The sequence below is a fragment of the Tachyglossus aculeatus genome, chromosome 4 (genome assembly GCF_015852505.1).
Source record: "Tachyglossus aculeatus isolate mTacAcu1 chromosome 4, mTacAcu1.pri, whole genome shotgun sequence".
NCBI classification, from domain to species: domain Eukaryota; kingdom Metazoa; phylum Chordata; class Mammalia; order Monotremata; family Tachyglossidae; genus Tachyglossus; species Tachyglossus aculeatus.
The window spans coordinates 34,414,142-34,439,129 of NC_052069.1; the positions used below are offsets into that span (position 1 = coordinate 34,414,142).

Genomic DNA, 24,988 nt, shown 5'->3' on the forward strand with positions numbered 1-24,988 from the left:
AAATAGATGCGAGCATCTGAAATCAAAACAGTTGTATTGAGATGTCCCCTCATAAATTTTGTATAGTGTGTATGAAATTACTAAGTGAAATTATTTAATTCCACAGTGATAATAAATGAGTTTACGGTTTTGTTAAATATCCGTGGGATTTTATTAACCTAAAATTCCGTAGTTGGACTTCACCTCTGGATCTTTTGGAAAATGAACTCCAAAAGGATGAGAAGTAAAGCCGTGAGCTATGGAAACAAGCAGAAGGCTGTGTCCAAATTTCCAGCATCAATTTTTCAACAGCATAGGAGATTAGCAGGTGCAGTAATAATAATAGTATTTATTGAATGTCTATTTGCTGCAGTGGACTGTAATAGGCCCTACTGAGAGCTCATCTCCTCCAGAAGGCCTCTCCAGACTGAGCCCCTTCCTTCCTCTCCCCCTCGTCCCCCTCTCTATCCCCCCCATCTTACCTCCTTCCCTTCCCCACAGCACCTGTATATATGTATATATGTTTGTACATATTTATTACTCTATTTATTTATTTATTTATTTTACTTGTACCTATCTATTCTATTTACTTTATTTTGTTAGTATATGTTTGGTTTTGTTCTCTGTCTCCCCCTTCTAGACTGTGAGCCCACGGTTGAGTAGGGACTGTCTCTATATGTTGCCAGCTTGTACTTCCCAAGTGCTTGTACAGTGCTCTGCACACAGTAAGCACTCAATAAATATGATTGATTGATTGATTGAATGGTTAATAGGTACATAGAATCAACCAATCAATCGAGCACTGTACTAAAGAGTTGGGAAAGAACAATTTGATGTAATCCCTGCCCACCAGGCATTTACAGTCTACAGGGACTGACAGACATTAAAATGAATTATACTTAGGGGAAATAGTAGAGTATACCTATATGTATTTAAGTGCTATGGCACTAGAGTGATTATCAAATGCTTGAGGGGTATGTAGTCAAGTGTTTAGTCAATGCAAAGGGTAGGATGGATAGAGGAAATGAGGCTTAGGAAAGGCCTCTTAGAGGTGGTGAGATTTTAGGAGAGTTTTGAAGGTGGAGAGTGTGGTGGACTGTCAGATATGAAATGGGAGGGAGTTCCAAGCCAGAGAGAGAATGCGGACAAGAGATTGGTGGCAGGGAAGACAAAATCAAGATACAGAGGGAAGGTTGGAATTAGAGAAATGTAGTATGCTGATTGGGATGTAGTAGGAGATGAGTTAGGTAAGGTAGGGGAACAAAAGCTTACTGAATACCTTAAAACAAATGGTAAAGACTTTCTTTTTGATGCAGATGTTTTGTTTTGTTTTGTTGTCTGTCTCCCCCTTCTAGACTGTGAGCCCATTGTTGCCAACTTGTACTTCCCAAGTGCTTAGTACAGTGCTCTGCACACAGTAAGCGCTCAATAAATACAAATGATTGATTGTTGGGTAGGGACCATCTCTATATGTTGTCAACTTGTACTTCCCAAGTGCTTAGTCCAGTGCTCTGCACACAGTAAGTGCTTAATAAATACAATTGAATGAATGAATGAATGAATGCAGCGGAGGATAGGCAAATACTGAAGGTTTTTGAGGATTGGGAACATACAGACTGGAAGGTTTTTCATAGAAATGATCCGGGCAGCAGAGTGAATGGAGAGGGGAGAGGCAGATGCCAGGGAGATCAGCAAGGAGGCTGATGAAGTAATCCAAGGAAGGAAATGATATGTGTTTGGATCATGGTGGTAGCAGTTTGGAGAGGAAAAAGGCAAATTCTAGAGATGTTGTGAATATAGAATTCACAGGATTTCGTGACAGATTGAATGAGTGACAGAGATGAATGACAGAGATGAATTTAGGATATTTAGGATGAATTTAGATGAATTAGGATAGAAGCAGCATGGCTCAGTGGAAAGAGCCTGGGCTTTGGAGTCAGAGGTCATGGGTTCAAATCCCGGCTCTGCCACCTGTCAGCTGTGTGACCTTGGGCAGGTCACTTAACTTCTCTGTGCCTCAGTTACCTCATCTGGAAAATGGGGATTAAGACTGTGAGCCCCCCATGGGACAACCTGATCACCTTGTAACCTCCCCAGCGCTTGAAACAGTGCTTTGCACATAGTAAGTGCTTAATAAATGCCACTATTATTATTACTATAATGCCAGTGTTATGGGGTTGTGGTGTTGCCTACGGTGATAAGAAAGGTATGGAGTTGGCAGGGTTTTGGTGGGAAGGATGAAGGAGTTCTGTTTTGGACATTTTAAGTTTGAGGTGTTGGCAAAACATCCAGGTAGAGTTGTTACGAAGACTAGATAGGGAAGTGCGAGACTGCAGAGAAGAAGAGAGATCAGGGCTTTAGAGGAAGATGTAAAAATAACCCATATTAATGATGACGATGGTATTTGTTAAGTGCTTACTATGTGCCAGGCACTGTACTAAACTTTGGGGTGAGTGCAAGCAAATAAACTTGAACACAGTCCCTGCCCATGTGGAGTTCACAGTCCCAATCCCATTTTACAGATGAGGTAAATGAGGCACAGAGAAGTGAAGTGACTTGGCCAGGGTCACCCAGCAGATTAGTGACAGAGCCAAGACTAGAACACACGATCATCTTTCTCCCAGGCTCACAATCCTGCCATGCTATGACATGTTGCTTCCCCACATTGAGATGCTAGTTAAATCTTTGGGATCAAATTAGTTCTTCAAGAGAATGGATGTATAGAGTGGCCCAGAACTTGTTAGAGAAACACGTTTGGCCAAATGGATCAACAGATTACTGTTGATCTTAGAGCGAGCTGTTTCTGTGGAGTGAAGGGATGGAAGGAAGGTGGAGGAAAGAGTTGGAGGAGCTGGAGCTGAAGCAGTGAGTATAAACAACTTGCTTGAGAAGTTTGGAGAAGCATGGTTAGAGGGAGAGAGGGTGACAGTTGGAGTGTGATGTGGTGTCATGGCAAGGCCTGAGAGTCAGAAGGATCTGGGTTCTAATTCTGAATCTGCCATCGGTCTTCTTTGTCACCTTGGAAAAGTCAGTTAACTTCCCTGTGCCTCAAGTTATCTCATTGTAAAACGGAGATTAACAGTGTGAGTCCCAAGAGGGACATGGACTGTGTCCAGTCCCAGTGCTTTGTACAGTCCCTAGCACATAGTAAGTGCTTAACAAATACCATAAAAGAGTTAGAGGCTGGGAGGCAGTGGAGGAACCAGCAAAGGAGACTAAGAAGGGGCAGACGGAGACACAGAAGAAGAATTAGGAGAGTACAGGCCTTCCCAGACTGAGCCCACTCCTTCCTCTCCCCCTCCCCATCCCCCCTGCCTTACCTCCTTCCCCTCTCCACAGCACCTGTATATATGTATATACGTTTGTACATATTTATTACTCTATTTTACTTGTACATATTTATTCTATTTATTTTATTTTGTTAATATGTTTTGTTTTGTTGTCTGTCTCCCCCTTCTAGACTGTGAGCCCGCTGTTGGGTAGAGACCGTCTCTATATGTTGCCAACTTGTACTTCCCAAGCACTTAGTACAGTGCTCTGCACACAGTAAGCGCTCAATAAATACGATTAAATGAATGAATGAATACAGTGTCAGTGAAGCCAAGGGTTAGATCATGTTTCCAGAAGGGGGTAGTCTACAGTGTTGAATGCACCAGAAACGTTGAGGAGGGTTTAGGATGGACTAGAAACTATTGGATTGGGTAAGAAGGAGATTACTGTTGATCTTAGAGAGAGCTGTTTCTGTGGAGTGAAGGAACGGAAGGTAGGTGGAGGAAAGAGTTGGAGGAGCGGGAGCGGAAGCAGTGAGTATAAACAACTGGCTTGAGAAGTTTGGAGAAGCATGGTTGGAGGGAGAGAGGGTGACAGTTGGAGTGTGATGTGGTGTCATGGCAAGCAGGAAGTGGTAAAGTCCTTGGGAACATGCACATGGATATTGAAGTCCCCGAGAATCAGTGAAGGGATGAGAAGGGGTTGAAATATGAGGGCGACAGGTTCCCAGGCCACAAGGAGTTTATACTCTTACTGGAGTGACAAACATAAAAATATATACAACTAGAGAGGTCAAAAGTGCTGACGATCAGTATAAAAAGAGGGCTCCTTTCATGGACATAAGTTTGAGAGGAATTCATCTTCAGCTGCATGCAGACATGAAACATTAGTGCACTGGATCAAGTTTGAAACTATGGATGTTTTGAGGGGAACATTCATAGGAGCAGGGCAGTGGGAGCATAGCCATTGATCCACAGTTTTATCTCCAAAGCCTTGTGGCCCATGGAGCAATGTTGTTAGGGATTGTTAGGGAGTGGAGTGAAATACAGGCAAGTGGACTGTGAAATACAGGCAACTCATCTGATAGGGATCTTGTCTTGTCTTATGCTGTCGAATCGTCTCTGATCCATAGTGACGCGATGGACACTTCTCTCCCAGAACGCCCCACTCTCCACCTGCAATCGTTCTGGTAGTGTACCCGTAGAGTTTTCTTGGTAAAAATACAGAAGTGGTTTACCATTGTCTCCTTCCGCACAGTCAACTTGTCTCCACCCTTGACTCTCTCCGTGTCACTGCTGCCCAGCACAGGTGAGTTTTGACTTGTAGCAGATTGCCTTCCACTCACTAGCCACTGCCCAAGCTAGGAATGGATTGGGTAGGCCTCTGCTTGACTCTCCCTCCCAAAGTCGAGACTGGTGGAGTACTGGGCGCTCTCCAGGTGTGACCCTGTGAGGGATCGGATGGGGATTACCTACTAGAAACCAGCATATTTGTAAGTTGGAGTCAAGCAGATAATCAGGAATGGGAAGGAGGAAGACACCCATTGAGTGTGCATTGCCGTTCCCCAAAGAGTCAATATTAGGAGAGTTGGGCTCAACATCAATATTATAGTGGAAAGATGTCAGGGCAAAGTCATCACCTCCAAGGCCACCAAGGAATAGTGTTAAAGAACAATTAGGCCCTTGACCATCACTTCCAAAATGTATTAGAGGACACTGAAGAAGTGTTGAATTATGAGTAGATTAATCTTCACACAGAGTCCGCAAATGAATTTCTCATCACACTCATTCAGATGCTTATGTGATTAATCACAATGAGTTCAATCTCTTGGAGAACTATATCAGGAGGGAAGACTGCTTATGAGTAGTGAAATAGCTGCTCAGGTCAGCTCAAGATCTGCACAGATTATTTAAATGGCAAGTGCGATTGCTTGTCTGTTGGTTCAGGTGTGGTGAGCTGCAATACCTGAACAGATTAATTTTCTCTTCTTGAGGAACAATGTGAAGACTGATTTCCCTAAAGAAGGGATCTCAGGATGGCTGAACCAAGGAAATGTAAATTACACTGTAAATTCCATACCAACACCGCCCCTCCCATCCAATCCTTTCCTGTACGTCAAACTCAGCTCTTGGCCTATTGCACTGCATTATTTCAAGAAATGCCTATACTTCCATTCATTTATTCGTATTTATTGAGCACTTACTGTGTGCAGAGCACTGTACTAAGTGCTTGGAAGTACAAGTTAGCAACATATAGAGATGGTCCCCACCCAACAGTGGGCTCACAGTCTAGAAGGGGGAGACAGACAACAAAACAAAATATGTAGACAGGTGTCAAAGTCGTCAGAAGAAATAAAATTAAAGCTATATGCACATCATTAACAAAATAGAATAGTAAATGTGTAAAAGTGAAATAGAGTAATAAATCTGTACAAATATATATACAAGTGCTGTGGAGAGGGGCAGGAGGTAGGCCAGGGGGGATGGGGAGGAGGAGAGGAAAAATGGGGCTCAGTCTGGGAAGGCCTCTTGGAGGAGGTGAGCTCTCAGTAGGGCTTTGAAGGGAGGAAGAGAGCTAGCTTGGCGGATGTGTGGAGGGAGGGCATTCCAGGCCAGGGGAAGGACGTGGACCAGGGGTTGACAGAGGGACAGACGAGAACAAGGTACAGGGAGGAAGTTAGCGGCAGAGGAGCGGAGAGTGTGGGCTGGGCTGGAGAAGGAGAGAAGGGAGGTGAGGTAGGAGGGGGCGAGGAGATGGACAGCCTTAAAGCCGAATGTGAGGAGTTTTTGCTTGATTCATAGGTTGACTTCTGCTTCTACTTCCCTGACTCCCTATCCCTCTCAGCATCCTCTCCCATGGGACTTTAATACTAACTGTATTTGTTCTTTCTTTTCTAAACTCTTATTTTAAACTTAGTCACAACCAAAGCTCCTCTAACTCCCCTTCCACCTTTCCCCACTTGTAGCCCCACCTAACGGTCAAGACCAAAGTCACCTACCAATAGAGGTTGTGGGATGGAGCAAGGACAGTGGTCCTCTCTTAGCCTTCACCCTCAGCTTCCTGCAGGTATAATAATAATGATGGCATTTATTAAGCACTTACTATGTGCAAAGCACTCTTCTAAGCGGTAGGGAGGTTACAAGGTGATCAGCTTGTCCCACAAGGGGCTCACAGTCTTAATCCCCATTTTACAGATGAGGGAACTGAGGCACAGAGAAGTGACTTGCCCAAAGTCACACAGCTGACAGCGGAGCCGGGATTTGAACTCATGACCTCTGACTCCAAAGCCCGGGCTCTTTCTACTGAGCAACGCTGCTTCTCTGCAGAATGTATAGGCTTAGAGGATGGAGTCTCTGACATGCAGTTTCCTCTGCTAGGGTCATGTATGGATGGTAGAGGCAGGGCAAGGACTGGGGTTGGGCTCCAGGCTGGTTCCAGATTTCATCACATGACTGGCAGATGTCAACAATAGGGAACATAACTCCATGTTGTTTCATAATTCAACCCCTACTACTAGGGATTGGTAGATCGGATAGTTTGCCCCAGACACAGTCTTATGTAAAGTTCATCCGTGTCATGTACCCCTTCCCAATAACTGATCTTCACACACTCTATTCTCTTTGGGAGGCTCCTCTCCCCAACTCCACCAAGTTCCCTTTGCCCCTAGATTGCAAAGTCAATCAATCAATCAATTGCATTTATTGAGCACTTATAGTGTGCAAAGCACTGTATTAATCACTTGGGCAAATACAAATAGGTAGAAACTTTCCCTGCCCTCAAGGAGCCTTACAGTCTAGAGGGGAAAGTTACCTTTAAATTCTAGTTCTTCCAATCAATCAATCAATCAATCATATTTATTGAGCACTTACTGTGTGCAGAGCACTGTACTAAGCGCTTGGGAAGTACAAGTTGGCAACATATAGAGACAGTCCCTACCCAACAGTGGGTTCACAGTCACAAAGACTACCCCAGTCACTTCCTCCTTGGTACCAAAAAATGATACTAAATTCTTCCTCAAAAAAAAATTAATCAGCTGTCTGCACACCAGAAAGCAAAATCTATCCTAAACACACAAAGCATTTATTGTTGATGACATTTATTATGTGTTTATAGTGAGACAAGCAGTATGGTAAGCACTAGGGTAGATACAATATAATCAAAGCATACACAGTCTCTGTCCCATGTGGGGATCACAGTATAAGAGGGAGGAGGAACAGGTATTTTTTCCATATTTTACAGATGAGGAAACAGCGGCAAAGAAAAGTGAAATGACAATGTCACACAGCAGGCAAGTGGCAGAGTTGGGTTTAGAACTCAGGTTTTCTGATTCCCAAGATCATTCTCTTTCTATTTTACACCCTTTCATTGATTTCCCTTGTAGGTGATGACATAGCTGAATCCTTCCCTGGAGAATTGCTGGCTCTACCCTTGACACCCCTAAGCCCCATTTGCTCTTGGGGCAGAGTATTTCTCCGCTTGATTTGCTCTGCACACAGTAAGTGCTCAATAAATATTACTGATTGAATGAAATTGAATGAAGACATTATCTGCACCATTGTTTCTGCTGAGAAGCATAGGTTTCCAGCCATGCAAGGGCTGCAGGGGAGGAATTTCTGCATTCCTGGACCGCATGCCCATGCAAATCACAGGATCATTGACCTCTGAAACTGAGAAAGTCATTTTAGTCTTCTTCCTGGGATTTGACCATTCCACTTTTTGACACTGGTAAGGCTTAATCCAGGATGTAAAGAGGCTTCCGCTCCCACTCCATCCCTCCTGCTCCACCTTCACACCCTTCATCCATGGGAAGTGAAAATTCAGCAGGTGAGCCAGAACTCCTTCATGCATTACAAAACTGAGTTAGAGGGCAACCCTACCTATTTGCGTACATTTTCTCTTTCCAAGTCAGGGGGATGAGGCAGCAGTGCTGAAAAGAATTAGGTCAGGTATATTATAATAATATATAATAATGTTGGCATTTATTAAGCACTTACTATGTGCCAAGCACAGTTCTAAGCGCTTGGGGAGGTTACAAGGTGATCACGTTGTCCCACGGGGGGCTCACAGTCTTCATCCCCATTTTACAGATGAGGTCACTGAGGCACAGAGAAGCTAAGTGACTTGCCCAAAGTCACATAGCTGACAAGTGGCGGAGCCAGGATTTGAACCCATGACCTCTGACTCCGAAGCCCGGGCTCTTTCCACTGAGCCACGCTGCTTCTCTAAGCTTGGCTTTTGTTGTGTCCAACTTCTCAGTTTCATATACTCATGCGTCATATACTCATGTGTGTGTGTGTGTGTGTGTGTGTGTGTGCAAGTATATCCATATAAAATGTTATATACTAATAACATTACTTATACTTATTAACATTAACGTATACTTATATATATATACTTATAACCAAAGGATTTATTAATTGCCACAATCCCTGTATTTAAGCTTGTATAATAATCTAACCAGAATAGAAACATATATACACTGAGATATGTCCAGTCACCTGACGAGAGTGAGCCAAACTGACCCCATTTTGGAAAGGCCCACCATCTCCTCTGTTATCCAGGAATTGTTACATGCTCTGAGTTGTTTATGTATGGGTAACGAACAGCTAGTAGTTTGAGGCCACAGCTTGCCGACATAGCCCAAGGTTGCACTTAATACTGACTAAACATCTCACCCAAATTCCCCAAACCTTCCCTGCCTGCCATTTCCATGAGATGTTTATATGTAGATTAGGGTCAATACAGAAGAAGCTCTATGCCATACATTACAGGCAGACAATCTTTTCCAAAACATGGCAGTGTTATGGTAAGCTTGTCCGTTGGTCAGAGGAATACAGATGCCCAACTTCTACATCATCATCATCATCATCATCAATCGTATTTATTGAGCACTTACTGTGTGCAGAGCACTGTACTAAGCGCTTGGGAAGTACAAATTGGCAACATATAGAGACAGTCCCTACCCAACAGTGGGCTCACAGTCTAAAAAGGGGGAGACAGAGAACAAAACCAAACATACTAACAAAATAAAATAAATAGAATAGATATGTACAAGTAAAATAAATAGAGTAATAAATAGGTACAAACATATATACAGGTGCTGTGGGGAAGGGAAGGAGGTAAGATGGGGGGGATGGAGAGGGGGACGAGGGGATCCCCCTACATCCACATCCCCTCCATAAAACCAGGTGCATATGGGTACACTGCTGCTGCTTGCCAACTACATGGGAGGTTAGAACAGCCCGGAGTATGCTTGGCTCACCCGGGGATGCCCAGTCCAAGACTCACTAGAGGACCCACTGAGTACCAGAAAGGAAAAGGGATTTGAAGACCTGCCCATATGGGACGGGGTTTGGTGCATACATAGAACTGCTCCATGTTGGGGCAAGACATTGGAACTCTAGGGGATGTAATATATGATAACTTTTCTTGTGAGACCCTAGGAGATGTATTTTTTGTACACTGGATCCATAGCTTTTTATGGTGGGTTTATCTATATTCTGAAGCCATAGCTTTTCATAGGTTTACACATTAAAGCCTAGTTTTTGTAGTGAAACTCAGGAGTCCGTTTGTTTCATTCTTCTGCTCTTGGATCTAAGTGCCCACGCTGAGAAGCAGTGTGGCTGAGAAGCAGCGTGGCTCAGTGGAAAGAGCACGGGCTTTGGAGTCAGAGGTCAGGGGTTCAAATCCCGACTCCGCCAATTGTCAGCTTTGTGACTTTGGGCAAGTCACTTAACTTCTCTCATCTGTAAAATGGGGATTAAGACTGTGAGCCCCTCATGGGACAACCTGATCACCATGTAACCTCCCCAGTGCTTAGAACAGTGCTTTGCACATAGTAAGTGCTTAATAAATGCCATTATTATTATTTTTAACCTCCTCCTTCAGGGTGTGTCAGCACACACACACACACACACACACACATACAAGAAACAGCTTGGCTTAGTGGAAAGAGCACGGATTTAGGAGTCAGAGGCCATGTGTTCTAATCCTGGCTCCACCACTTGTCACCTGTGTGACTTTGAGTAAGTCACTTAACTTCTCTGTGCCTCAGTTACCTCATCTGTAAAATGGGGATTAAGATTGTGAGCCCCAAGTGGGACAACTTGATTACCTTGTATCTACCTCAGTGCTTAGAACAGTGCTTGGCACATAGTAAGCTCTTAACAAATATCATAATTGTTAAGTATTATTATTACCCAATACAAATCCTAAATATAGGGATTGTGGCAATTTGTACAATTCACACAATGTCACCAACTGATACTTTAAAAGTATTATTTGATGAACTGATTCATCATTTATTTGAATTCTGCACTGCTTTTAACTCAATTATATATGTTTTAATTTCAGTAGGATGGTTGAACAAATAGAATTGGACTCTTGTTTAAGTGAGGAGTTGTCGGTGATTAGGGACACTAAAAAAGGAAGTAATTTCACAAAGTGCAGCCAACACAAAACTATACACCACAAGATAATCTTCTTATTCCAATGGAGAAAGAGACTAGGAGACTCCAGTGAGTGTATTGGCTCACTTGACATCCCGGCTGGAGATAGTTATTTCTTCTCCCCCATCAACGTTCCTCTTTCGTCTGCTTCATTAGCTAATCACAGAGCAAAACTGTTCCACATGCATGCACTCTTTCTTCTAGCCCTGCAAGTAAAACTAACACTTACAGCTTAATCACTTTTCTCTCAACAGGTAAGGAATAATAAAACAGTTGGAAAAAATGACATTTTCTGGGTTAGAAATCTTCGTCTAACTTTTTTCTTTATATTCAATCAACTTCACCTGGCACAGCAAGGGGCTGAAGAGGGTGGGACCTCACATCCTTAGTCCACAGAAAGATCTGACGAAAGGCCTTGGCTGAGGTTCATGGCTGGCTGAGCCTGCAGTATAGGCTGGGAGGAGGAAGCAGAGAATGGAACTGCAGAAGAAATAGGAGAGGTTTTTGGTTCATGCTGAAGCCCCACTGGACATCAGGCTGAGGTGATGGGAGGAAACAGCCTGACAGGACAAAGGTGGCTCTTTCTGACATATCAACTCACTCCATCCATATCAGAGCAAACTGGAAAGACCATTTACCCTTATATTTCTCAACAAATACAGTCACAACGATAATGATAATAACACTAACAATGATAGTGATACTGGAAAGGAGGGAGAGACAGTGCTTAAAGATGGGAAAAAGTGTTTGTCACCTGGTTTCTAAGTGGGCAGAGCTGGAAACAGAAACCATACCTCCAAATCCCCAAATCAGGATTTTTCCATAAGACCACACTAACTTGCAAACTAATTTGTTTTTACTTTTGATATAATCATGGGATGACCATATTTTCACTGCATATCAAAATCTCATTTCAAAAATTCTGAATATCTGTTGCCGTGCCCTGTTTCATTTGTTCGATGTTCTCCTGGTGGTACCAAAATATATAGTGCGTGAAGAAAAGCTTTCTTTCTTTGTGATTCAAACTTCAAAAGAAATTGCAATATAAGTGCATATTTGTTCTAAGTGGAAGAAGAGTTGGTAGAGTTATGAGATGCATCTTGGAAAATAAGTGAATTTCTGATTCCCAGAAGGAGCATGGTCTAATAATGGAAAGAGTATGGACCTTGGTGTCAGAGGACCTGGATTCTAATCCTAGCTCCACAGCCTGCCTGTGTGTCACAACCTTGGGTAAGTCACTTGACTTCTCTTTACCTCAGTTTTCTCATCAGTAAAATGGGGATTTAGTATCTATTTTTCCTCCTACTTAGAAGATGAGCCCATATGGTACTGTGCCCAATCTGATTAGCTTGTATCCAACCCAGCACTTAGTAAAGTGCTTGACATGTAATAAGCCCATAACCAATACCAAAATTACTATTGCAATTATTATTATTATTTTATACAAACAACCTATTCTTTCACAGAAAATAAATAAGCAGCCTGAGTTGCAACACAACATAAATGGAGTAAATCAACCAATTAAGCAATCAAATAACAGTATAGATTGAGAACATATTGTGTGCAGAATACTAAACTAAACCCTTGGGAGAGTACAATACAACAGAGTTGGTAAAAATGTTCCCAGCCCAGCATTCATTCATTCAATTGTATTTATTGAGTGCTTACTGTGTGCAAAGCACTGTACTAAGCGCTTGGGAGAGTACAATATAGCAACAAACAGACACATTCCTGCCCATGAGCTCGCAGTCTAGAGAGGAAGACAGACATAAATATAAATACATAAATAAATTACAGATATAGACACATATATGCCATGGGGATGGTAGGGAAGATGAATGAAGGAGCAAATAGGAGTGGTGCAGAAGGAAGTGGGAGAAGAGGAGAGAAGAACTTAGTCATGGAAGGCTTCTTGGAGGAGATGTGCCTTCAATAAGGTTATGAAGTGGAGGAGAGCAATTACCTGAGCAATTAGAGAAGCAGCGAGGCTCAGGAGTCAGAGGTCATGGGTTCAAATCCTGGCTCCACCACTTGTCAGCTTTGTGACTTTGGACAAGTCATTTCACTTCTCTGTGTCTCAGTTACCTCATCTGTAAAATGGGGATGAAGACTGTGAGCCCCACTTGGGACACCCTGATCACCTTGTAACCTCCCCAGCGCTTGGAACAGTACTTTGCACATAGTAAGCGCTTAATAAAAGCCATTATTATTAACTATCTGATATGAGGAGGGAGGACATTCCAGGCCAGAAGGAGGATGTGGGTGAGAGGTTGGAGGCAAGATAGACAAGAACAAGGTACAGTGAGAAGGTTAGCATTAGAGGAAAAAAGTGTGTGGGCTGGCTTGTCATAGGAGAGTAGCGAGGTGAGGTAGGAGGGGGCAAAGTGACTAAGTGCTTTAAAGCCAATGGTGAGGAGTTTATTTTTAATGCAGAGGTGGACCGTCAACCACTAGACTTTCTTGAGGAGTGGGGAAACATGGTCTGAACATTTTTGAAGGAAATGAAGCATAATGGAGTATGGACTGGAGTGAGGAGAGAGAGGAGGCATGGAGGTCAGCAAGGAGGCTGGTACAATAATCAAGGCAGGATAAGTGCTTGCATTAATGTGGTAGCAGTTTGGACGGAGAGGAAGGGGTGGATTTTGGCAATGTCGTGAAGGTAGAACTGACAGGATTTAGTGATGGCTTGGATATTTAGTGGAAGAAGAGAGAGGAGTCCAGGACAATACCAAGAGTCAAGGAGAATGCCACCAAGTCTAGAGGGGGAGACAAACTTTAAAATACATTAAGGATCATATATAAGTGCTGTAGGAGAGAGATGGAGTGAATGTCAAGAGCTTAAAGGGTACAACTCTAAGTGCATAGTTGGTTCAGAAGGGAGAGGAAGTAGTGAAAATGTGGGCTTCATTGGTGAAGGCTCTTGGAGGAAATGTGATTTTATAATAAGGTTTGATAGGTGGGGAGAGTTATATATGAAGGGGGTAAGGAGTTCCAGGCCAGAGGGAGGGCTTTGGCAATTTGGTCAGCAATGAGATAGACAAGATTGAGGTACAGTGAGTAAATTGGGGTTGTAGAAGTGAAGGGTGAGGGCTAGATTGGAGTAGGAAATCAGCAAGCTAATATAGGAAGACACAAGATGATTCAGTGCTTTAAAACCAATGGTAAGGAGTTTCTGTTGGATGGGGAGGTAGATGGGTAACCACAGGTCTGGAGAAGTAGATTTAGGAAACAGCCACATAGAGATGATAAACCACACACACTTAGTAACATTAATTATACCTCAATCCTCCTCCATTATGAAGGATGCAAAATTTAAAATTCTTGAAGTTGTGTGGAACTTCAGTCCCTCTAGACTGTAAGCTCACTGTGCTCAGGTAATGTATCTACCAACCCAAGCATTTAGTACAATGCTTTGCACAGAGAAAACACTCAGTAAACACCATTAGTATAATGCTGTGCACACAGAAACGCTCAATAAATACGACTGAATGAATGAATTGATTGACTGATTGATCGACTGAAGCAAAGGTACAGTAAACTAAGATACAGACATTTTCTGGGTATCTACAACAAATTTTTCTTGTACAACTTGGCAGAGCAAAACTTATACACTCTTCACATTAGGGAAGGACTGGGCTTATAACTATACATTGAAGTCTGAAATTTGACCCTATGATGATATTTCAGATTTATAATATGCCACACTTTCAGAAATCTAGGTGTTAATACATACACACAAACTATTTCTTCTTAATATCTCTAACCAAGCTATTCCCTTGGCAGGTGGGGAAAGGAAGCACTAAGATCCAGATGGTGATATGACTTGCAGTTTTTCTAATAAACTTCATCTTTCCAGAGAAGGAACAGCCAGTTATGGGCATACCTAGTAATGGAAATTGATTCCAAGGAAGAGATAGGTTTTTTTGTTGTTGTAGTAGTTGTTGTTTTATGGTATTTGTCAAGCGCTTACTACATGCCAGGTGTTTAGTCACGAGTGTTTAGTCCAGTGCCAGGCACTGCACTAAGTTCTGGGGTAGATAGAACATAATGAGGTTGTACACAATCCACGAGGTTTAGAGTATTAGCATCAGAGAAACTAAGTGACTTGCCCAAGGTCACACAGCAGACACATAGTAAAGCCGGGAGTAGTTCTAGATTACCCCCTTCTCTGTGTTCAGGTCAGTTGGGAGTTAGTGCTGCAGAATTATTATATATGTTCAGCTCCTTTTCCTATTGGATGGTGTTGCAAATGGTTCAGGAGTATAATTTATGTCACCTAACCGAACACACTGGGGGTTAAGACATAATTTCACTTTCAACGACTGGTGTGAAGGAAAAGCAAAGCAAAAGTATTAATGTGATAGATCATTGCCTTTGGAAATTGGGAGAATAATTAAGTTGCTCACCAACTGCCATTAACACAGTTTGCCATTTGCTGAAATAGTCCCTCCTCCACCCCAACTGTGAAGTGATTAGTTTATGAAAGAAACAAAGATGACCCCTCAACTTTTGATCTGCTTTCTGAAAACTATGGCACAAAGTTTGGGGGGGGCTTTTGCTGGTTGCCTCAACACCCTTTCTCTGAGTCTCTTTACATCTTCCTCTCAGAGTCAGTCTCTGTTCCTGAGAAATTTGAGACAGATGAGGAAGACTGTGTCAGTGGGGTGAGAGAGAAAGAAGGAGTCATCCTTAGCTCTATGATAAGCTGCTGAAGCAGAGAAAAGAATAAATCTGATGTAGGAGAAGCGATAATAGCTTTGACCAGATGTGGACTGAGCCAGACACTTCCTTGGGCTTTCCTGGTCTCTTTTTCCATTACATGGCCATGCTGCCGGTAGAATTAAAAATTGGGGGGGGGGGGGGGGGGGGGGGGAGTAGCCTAACAGAAAGGAGGAGTATGTGATCCGGGAATAGGCAGAGGTTGGGCTTGCAGTGAGTCTGGAGGGAGAATTTCAACTTCGATAAAAGCAACCGCCTAGCCTCTGGAAGTGGCAGTAGAGAAGACAGTGAGGACCAACTCCTGAGACAATGTTTGACCAACTCATTCTACAGGGGGCCACTCAGATCTCTATTCTCTTTTTTTCTTTTTAATGGTATTTGTTAAGTGCTGACTATGTTCCAGGAAATGTACTAAACACTAGGGAAAATACAAGCTAATCAGGTTGAAATAGTTCATATCCCATATAGGATTTATAGTCTAAACTCCCCTTTTACAGATGAGGCAATGGGTTTGGAGAACTTAAGTGACTTGCCCAAGATCACAAAGCAGACAAGTGGCAGAGCTGAGATTAGAACCCATATGCTTCTGATTCCCAGGATCCTGCTTTAACTACTAGGCCATGCTGTTTATCAACTGAATACTTTTTCTGCCTAATATATATGGGCACAGGGAGGAATAGAGAGAGAAAATCAATTCAAAGAATCCATGTTATTTATTGAACACTTACTGTGTTGCAGAGCACTGTACTAATCATTTGAAAGACTACAATAGCCATTCATTCATTCAGTTATATTCACTGAGTGCTTACTGTGTGATGAGCACTGTACTAAGCACTTAGGAGCATACAATATAGCAATAAACAGATTGGCTCCTTGTCCACAACAAGCTTACAAAAGTAAAGCAAAGAAACCACAAAATCAAGGGTGGCCATAATCATCTTTTGACTTAAAAAATGCCTGCATGTGTTTGTAGAAGAGATAAATTATAGAACATTTTATGCAAATGCATTTGTGGTTCTTTTAGCAATTTCATGTGACTGAATGTAGCCCATGGTAAATTCTAGAAGAGACACTGATGAAAACTCTCCTTTCATGAACTACGAGTTAAAATGCATGCTTGATTGAGAATTGTTAGGCGCCAAGATGAAACTAAATGCTGCTTTTTAAATTACTTACCTTTTAATCTCTGAGAAGGTGACATTGGAAGTTGACAAGCTAGAGCAGGGGTCTAGCAGTCCTTACATCCTTTATCAATCAATCAATCAATCAGTCAATCATTCAAGGACTTTTTTGAGTCTGCTGGGCAGCGGCGGCATAGGAGAGAGTCGAGGGTGGAGACTCAAGTTCACTTCATGGAAGAAGGCAACGGTAGACCACTTCTGTATTCTTACAAGAAAACTCTAGAGATACACTACCAGAACGTTTGCAGATGGAGGTGTGGGGTATTCTGGGAGAAATGTGTCCTTGGAGTTGACAGCATAAAACAAGAGTAGACAGTATATAGAGCACTAAACTAAGTGCTTAGGGGGAGTATGATGCTGATAATGATAATAATAAAATAACAATATTTATTAAGTGTTTATTTGCCAATTGCTTGGGTAGTTATAATGTAATGAGACTAAAGACAGTCCCTGGCCCACATGGAACTCAGAGTCTACAGAGGAGGAAAAATTGATAATTTAATCCCTATTTTACAAATGAGGAAATTGAGGCCTAAAGAAGTTAAGTGACTTGCCCAAAATTATACAGTGACAGAGCCAGGATTAAAACCCAGATTTCCTAACTCCCAGTCCTGTGCTCTTCTCCATTGCTTCTCTCTAGGATGCTCACTGAATATTGGCAGCTTTGCATTATTCAGCTTGCCATATGCATGAAGGAAGTGGAAGAATAACAGATTTCAGGTCAAATTTCTTGCAGGATATCCCTGTTCTATCTCCAGTTGTAACCCCCAAATACAAAGCTGGTTCTTGCTCCTATATAAAATGCATAATGAGTTCTTCTGGGGTTTTACTAGACCTCTGTGACAAACAGTTCTGCTGTTCCCTACACTTTGGAGAGGGAGGAAGAAACCAGGAGAGTCACTCCATAGTGCCCCTCCTAGAAGCTGTATCCAAATAATAACAATAATAATGACATTTATCAAGCACTTACTACGTGCAAAGCACTGTTCTAAGCGCTGGGGAGGTTACAAGGTGATCAGGGTGTCCCACGGGGGGCTCACAGTTTTAATCCCCATTTTACAGATGAGGCAACTGAGGTTCAGGGAAGTTAAGTGACTTGCCCACACAGCTGACAATTGGCGGAGCCGGGATTTGAGCCCATGACCTCTAACTCCAAAGCCCATGCTCTTTCCGCTGATCCATGCTGCTTCTCTCAGTCACAGTTCTGCTGTTCCCTACACTTAAGAGAGGAAGGAAGAAACTGGGAGAGTCATTCTATGATGCCCCTCCTAGAAGATGTATCTAAATCAATCAGAGAGTGGGACTGGGGAGGAATCAGAGGGTCCAGGTTGGGGGAAAGAGAAGACTTTCCACCATCATAAGGTGAAATGAAGCAAGTTGTTGGGCTAGAACAGCAGGACATAGGGCGGACTTGTGCTGGGAAATCTGGGTGGACACAGGGCTCAGGAAGGGGACTGGAGAGAATGACTGGAGATTCAGAGTTGAGCCATTAGGACTCTGGAAGAGCAAACCTCCTGCCCTTGAGTGGGAGAGGAACTTGATCTACAGGAAACTACAGAGGATTCTGGGGTGTGGGGAGAAGAAGTAGATCCAAGGAAAGGTGATATAAACTGGATTTGTTTTCATATGTTACCTTTTTAAGTATTGTTCAGATATAAGCTATTATTTACTCAATCATATTTATTGAGTGCTTGCAGTGGACAGAGAACTGTACCAAGTGCTTGGGAGGGAACAATACAACAATAAACATTCCCTGCCCACAGTGAGCTTACAGTTTAGATGTGTCTGTCCACAGTGGAGGCTGGGAGAGAAGCTCGGGTATTGGGGAGATGGGTAGACTTTGCAAGCTGTGGGCATGAGAAGGAACAGTTTGCTCATGGGCTTTCTGTAGCCAGCCCTGGGAAGGTTGGGGGGTAAGCTAGTCCTTAATGTCCTTTACAGAGTGCTGGCAGCAATAGGGGTACATGGACTTGGGGAGCAGTGAGGTTGCCTCCCAAAATCTACTTTAAAGAGTGAAAAAATTAGAGGGCTTTAGGATCCAGCAGAGATTGGCGGGAGTCTGGGCATTCCTAAAATGACTCCAGAGGCTCTTTCAAGCCTGGATTTAGGGCTGAAAAGCCCCAGTAATGTCACAATCTCATTTTGCACCCTGCCGGAAGGGACAACATGAGATCCTTTTCTTTTCAGTTTAAGTACCCGAGATTCAGACTAATATCTTTCTCACCAGGGTGCTGTGACATGAAGAGAGCGCTTCGAGATTATAGGATCACAAATGCTCAAAGTGAAAAAGGTAGTGAAAAAGAGATTGCTTTTGCAGGCTTTATATTGGTGATTATTGTGTTAGGACCCAGAATAATTTAGTGTGAGTGAGTTGTCTATACCCATAGTCAGGCCTAAAGAGAGAAACCTTCAAGTTTGGGAAAGGATTTCCATTCCAAGTTCCCAATTGTCTCCTGACACCAGTGCCAATCTAAAAGTGTATATCTGGTGTCTGCTTTTCTCTCTTCAGGGAATGGGTCTCCAGACTTAGTGAACAACACACAAAATGAGCAAATTACTAATATCTCTGCAGTATGGTTTTGGGCCACATACTTTCTTGACTCATTCATTCAATCATATTTATTGAGCATTTACTGTGTGCAGAGCACTGTACTAAGCGCTTGGGAAGTACAAGTTGGCAACATACAGAGACGGTCCCTACCCATCAACAGGCTCACAGTATAAAAATCGTCACTCCTCACTCTCCCTGGGGCTTATCCCTCTACCCCTTACTCCTCTGGTCCCATCTTTTCTGCACCTGTCCACCCCTCACCCCCCTTCACTTCTACACCTGCCCACCCCTTTCCTTCTCCATTCACTCTCATCCTACAGTTTGCAGCACAGAACATTTTGATAAAACTGTAATCATCAGACATAACCTATCCTTCTTCTCTAAAGTCCCTCCCTCCTCTTCCTCTGTCTCTGACTTTCCATATTTACCAGCCGTATCTCAAGAAGGGATTTCCCACCACCTCTCAAAATCTATTCCCTCCATCTTTGCCCTGCCCTTTGCTCCTAAACATAACATTTGTGCCCTTGGTTCTTTCCTCCTTGACTCCCATTTTTAACTGCTCACTTTCTAATTGCTTCTTTCCCACTGCGTTCAAACATGCTATGTATCCACTATCCAAAAAAACCCCAGAACCTCACTAGTCCCCAAGACTCCCTTCAATTATTACCCTATCTCCCTCCTACCATGCCTTTCTGAACTCCTTGAGTTGTCTACACCCATTGCCTCTACTTCCCCTCCTCTAATTCTCTCCTTGATCCCCTCCAAACTGGCTTTCGGCTCCATCAATCCACAGAAACTGCCCTCTCTAAGGCTGCTAATGTCTCCATTCTGTCCTAATCCACCTGAACCTCTCAGCTGCCTTGAGAGACTTGAGAAGGGAGTTAAACATCTGGAACAACTGGCGAAGGCAGTGGGCACGGGAGTCATTAAGAATGGAGAAATAATTTTGCCGGGAAGAGGAGTCAGAGTTAAAGCGCGTAAGAATAACCTTGAGGGAAAAGTCATCCTGGTATCTAGATTTCTGCCATCGGCACTGCTCAGATTGTGGCCAGGAGCTAAGGAAGAAGACTGGAGAAGATCCAGAGTTGTGGATTAGTTGTATATCGGCTAAGGGATAGGGGAATGAGTGAGTGGAGGCCAATAGAGAGGATGGTATTGAGGGCATCCATTTGGTCATCAAAGGAAGGTAGTATCCTCTTGTCTTCAGGACATAATAATAATAATGATGATATTTGTTAAGCACTTACTATGTGTGAAGCACTGTTCTAAGCGCTGGGGTGGATACAAAGCGATCAGGTTGCCCCACGTGGGGTTCACAGTCTTCACCCCCACTTTACAGACGAGGTAAATGAGGCCCAGAGAAGTTAAGCAACTTACCCAAAGTCACACAGCTGACAATTGGCAGAGGCAGGATTTGAACCCATGACCTCTGACTCCCAAGCCCGTGCTCTTTCCACTGAGCCACGCTACTTCTCTACATCTGGGGATGAAGACTGTGAGCCCCCCGTGGGATAACCTGATCACCTTGTAAACTCCCTAGTGCTTAGAACAGTGCTTTGCACATAGTAAGCGCTTAATAAATGCCATCATCATCATTATTATTATTATCTCTATTTGGATTTCCTGTCAACACCTCAGACTTGACATGTCCAAACTGAACTCCTCATCTTTCCATCAAAGATGTCCTCTTCCTGTCTTTGCCATCACTGTAGAAGGCACAACTGTCCTCCCATATCACAAGCCCAAAACCTTGGAAGTATCCTCAACTCTTTTCTCTCATTCATTCAACCCACATATTAAATCTTTTACCAAATCTTGTAAGACCTATCTTCACACATTGTTAAAATCCACCCTTTTTCCTCCATCCAAATTTCTCCTATGCTGATCCATGTATCCTGCCTTGACTACTGCTTCAGCATCCTCGGTGACTTCCCTGTCTTTTTTCTTTTCCCACTCCAATCCTTACTTCACTCTGCTGCCTGGATCATTTTTCTAACAAAACACTCAAGTTCACATGAGTCCTCAAGACCCTCCAGTGATTGCCCATACATCTACACATCCAACAGAAATTCCTTAGCATCTATTTTAAAGCACCCAATAAGATTGCCCCCTCCTCCCATACCTCACTGATTTCCTAGTACAACCCAGAATGAATTCTTTGCTCCTCTGACACCAACTTGTATTGTCTTTTGATTTCTTCTATCTCACCACTGATGCCCTCCCCATATCCACCGTTGGTCCTGAAAATCCTTCCCCCTTCAAAAATGACAGACCCCCATTCCCCCAACCTTCTAATATCACATCTCATCCAATAAGCTTCCCTGAATTCATTCAATCATATTTATTGAGCGCTTATTGTGTGCAGAGCATGAACACTTTTTCCCCCTACTCCCTCTCCCTTTGCATTGACTCTGAACTTGGATTTGTAGACTTTTTAAGCATCCCACACATAACCCCACAGCACTCATGTACCTATCTGTAATTTATTCATCTATCTTAATGACTGTCTTCCCCTCTAGGCTGCAAGCTCCCTGTGGACAGGGAAAGTGCCTACCAACTGTCATTTTTTACTCTCACAAGCACTCATATACTGTGCTCTGCACACAGTAAGCACTCAAAAAGTACCATTGATTGATTTGTTAATTGGGTCTGAGGATATCACTGAGATATGCTGTTAGCACAGCCCCCACTGTTCTGTCTTCTCTGTTTCTATCTCAATGCACCTAGGAGAAGAAACTGTTAAATTTGAAAAAACTGTTATAACATCAGAGGCCAGTAGACCAGAGGCAATCGTGGGCTCTGGGCCCCAGAATCTGTATCTGCTTATCTGTGGCACTGTCCATTAAATTGTTTCTCATTCAAGCACTGTGTTGACAGAGGGTTCCACGGGACATTCCACCAGAAGGAAAGTTTCCAGTAAAGTGGGTGACTTCCTAGTCTTTTGATTGAAGACAGTGACCCATTGCAAAGAACCCAACACACCCTAATGGCTAAAGGATTTGAGAAACTGAAAAAAAAAGACTTGCAATCTATCCTCCAAAGAGAAATCCAGTCAACAGCCAGTGCAGAAGAACGTGTCACATGCTGACCCTGTAAAACTCAACAGTAATCTGATGATAGAAACATACTTTTTTGACTCTGCCAATATCTGTTTTGCAACTGGGTTTTCCTCTTTGAGATCTTTCAAAAGTTCTCTTAGGGGTCATTCTCTTGGGTTCTTTTAGTCTCACCAGCTGTTTGACTGGATTTTCGATGGTACCACTGATAGACTCATGTAAAAGTAACACAAGAAGAAAGCATCTGAGCTTCATGAAAAAAGGAACTTTGACAATTCTCCTTTTCATAATGAAATGTATTAATTAATTCACTTTTCACAGACTTCTAGTGGCAGTTACCCTTTTCAGCCTTAGTAGCTATACAGATTGCAGTAATTATGAATAGTACAAGGTGCACAATGTACCATCAGAAGTGTATAATATACTTGAAGTGTTAAATACTCTGACAATAAGACCAGAAGAATAAATGTATTGTTTAGCTATTGCTACAAGAGATGTTACATTTGAAATGACTTGTAAAGACCTAAGAAAAACAGGACTGAATTTAATTTTCAAATTAAAGTGTCTCTCGTAATGACAGAATAAAACTATTATTGTTTGTCTACGTTAAGGTATTATTGCTTATTGTGCATGAAGCCAAATGCAGTACTGGATTTTGTTAAAAAAAATTGTAGATAGTGCACCTTGCCAAGTTATTCCTCTCACATGTAACTGTTTGAAATAGAAAAACAGTGTATTAAATTTTTTCCTCTATCCTTTGTGACTCCTTACAACTGTATATGAGGATTAAAAATATTCAGTACATTCAAAAGTTTACCAAAGCCATGCCTACTGCCTTATGGATTGTTGCTGGAGGTTATAAATAATGGTTTGCAGCCATTCTTCACTGTGCCCTTAGAACACAGCCAATCTCCAGGCCCCTTCCTGTCAATTTTGCACCTTTCCCTGTTATGACACTGCCAGGAAGACTGATGAAAGGGGATACCAAAATGGAAAGCAGAGGAAAATCAGTCGGCAAGTTTTTCCTATAACCAGGAGTTCAAAAACTCTACTTAATCCACAATTAAATTTCAGCAACAGTTCTCCAGTAAAACCACATTTGGATTTAGGGAGTTCCACTGTCCTACACTTTTGAGTTTCTGTTTTTACTGGGCATTTGTTTTTTTTTTTATAACTGCGTTGTTGCAATATTATCAAACTGCTATCCCTGTTGGTCTGCTGGCAATCTCTTATTTATTCATTCAATCATATTTATTGAGCACTTACTTTGTGCAGAGCACTGTACTAAGTGCTTGGAAAGTACAATTCAGCAACAGAGACAATCCCTACCCAACAGTGGGCTCACAGTCTAGAAGAAAAACATTTACCCCTGCTCTCTCTCCTTCCCTTCAGGCTCGGGTCTCCTTCTGCCTTCATGACATCTCCATCTGGATGTCTGCCCACCATCTAAAACTCCAAGACTGAACTCCTTATCTTCCCTCCCAAACCCTGCCCCCTCCCTGACTTTCCTGTCACTGTAGACGGCACTACCATCGTTCCCGTCTCACAACCCCGCAACCTTGGTGTCACCCTCGACTCTGCTCTCTCATTCACCCCTAACATCCAATCCATCACCAAAACCTGCCAGTCTCACCTCCGCAACATCGCCAAAATCTGCCCTTTCTTGTCCATCCAAACCGCTACCTTGCTGGTTCAATCTCTCATCCTATACCGACTGGATTACTGCATCAGCCTCCTCTCTGACCTCCCATCCTCCTGTCTCTCCCCACTTCAGTCTAGACTTCACGCTGCTGCGCATATCATCTTTGTGCAGAAACGCTCTGGGCATTCATTCATTCATTCAATCATATTTATTGAGCGCTTACGGTGTGCAGATCACTGTACTAAGCACTTGGGAAGTACAAGTTGGCAACATGTAGAGACGGTCCCTACCCAACAACGGGCTCACAGTCTATAAGGGGGGATACAGACAACAAAACAAAACATGTGGACAGGTGTCAAGTCATCAGAATAAACAGAAATAAAGCTAGATGCACATCATCAACAAAATAAACAGAATAGTGAATGTGTACAAGTAAAATAAATAGAGTAATAAATCTGTACAAACATATATACAGGTGCTGCGGGGAGGGGAAGTAGGTAGGGCGGTAGGGATGGGGAGGGGGAGTGGAAAGAAGGGGCTCAGTCTGGGAAGGCCTCCTGGTGGAGGTGAGCTCTCAGTATGGCTTTGAAGGGAGGAAGAGAGCTAGCTTGGTGGATGCACAGGGAAGGGCATTCCAGGCCAGGGGGAGGATGTGGGCCAGGAGTTGACAGTGGGACAGGCAAGAATGAGGCACAGTGAGAAGGTTAGCGGCAGAGTAGCAGAGGGTGCAGGCTGGGCTGTAGAAGGAGAAAAGGGAGGTAAGGTAGGAGGGGGCTAGGTGATGGAGAGCTTTGAAGCCGAGAGTGAGGAGTTTTTGCTTGATGTGTAGGTTGACTGGCAGCCGCTGGAGCTTTTTGAGGAGGGGAGTAACATGCCCAGAGGGTTTCTGCACAAAGATAATCCAGGCAGCAGCGTGAAGTGTAGACTGAAGTGGGGAGAGACAGGAGGATGGGAGATCAGAGAGGAGGCTGATGCAGTAATCCAGTCAGGATAGGATAAGGGACTGAACCAGCAAGGTAGTGGTTTGGATGGAGAGGAAAGGGCGGATCTTGGTGCTGTTGCAGAGGTGAGACCAGCAGGTTTTGGAGATAGATTGGATGTGAGGGGTGAATGAGCGAGCAGAGTCGAGGATGACACCAAGG

General features: G+C 43.1%; 1 non-coding gene across 1 annotated transcript; it reads right to left on the reverse strand.

The window, feature by feature from the left end:
* Positions 1 to 4,567: 4,567 nt before the first annotated feature.
* On the reverse strand, positions 4,568 to 4,705 carry LOC119928049. Its single transcript, XR_005451008.1, has one exon. It is a non-coding gene; the product is annotated as a small nucleolar RNA SNORA7 (small nucleolar RNA).
* Positions 4,706 to 24,988: the final 20,283 nt, after the last annotated feature.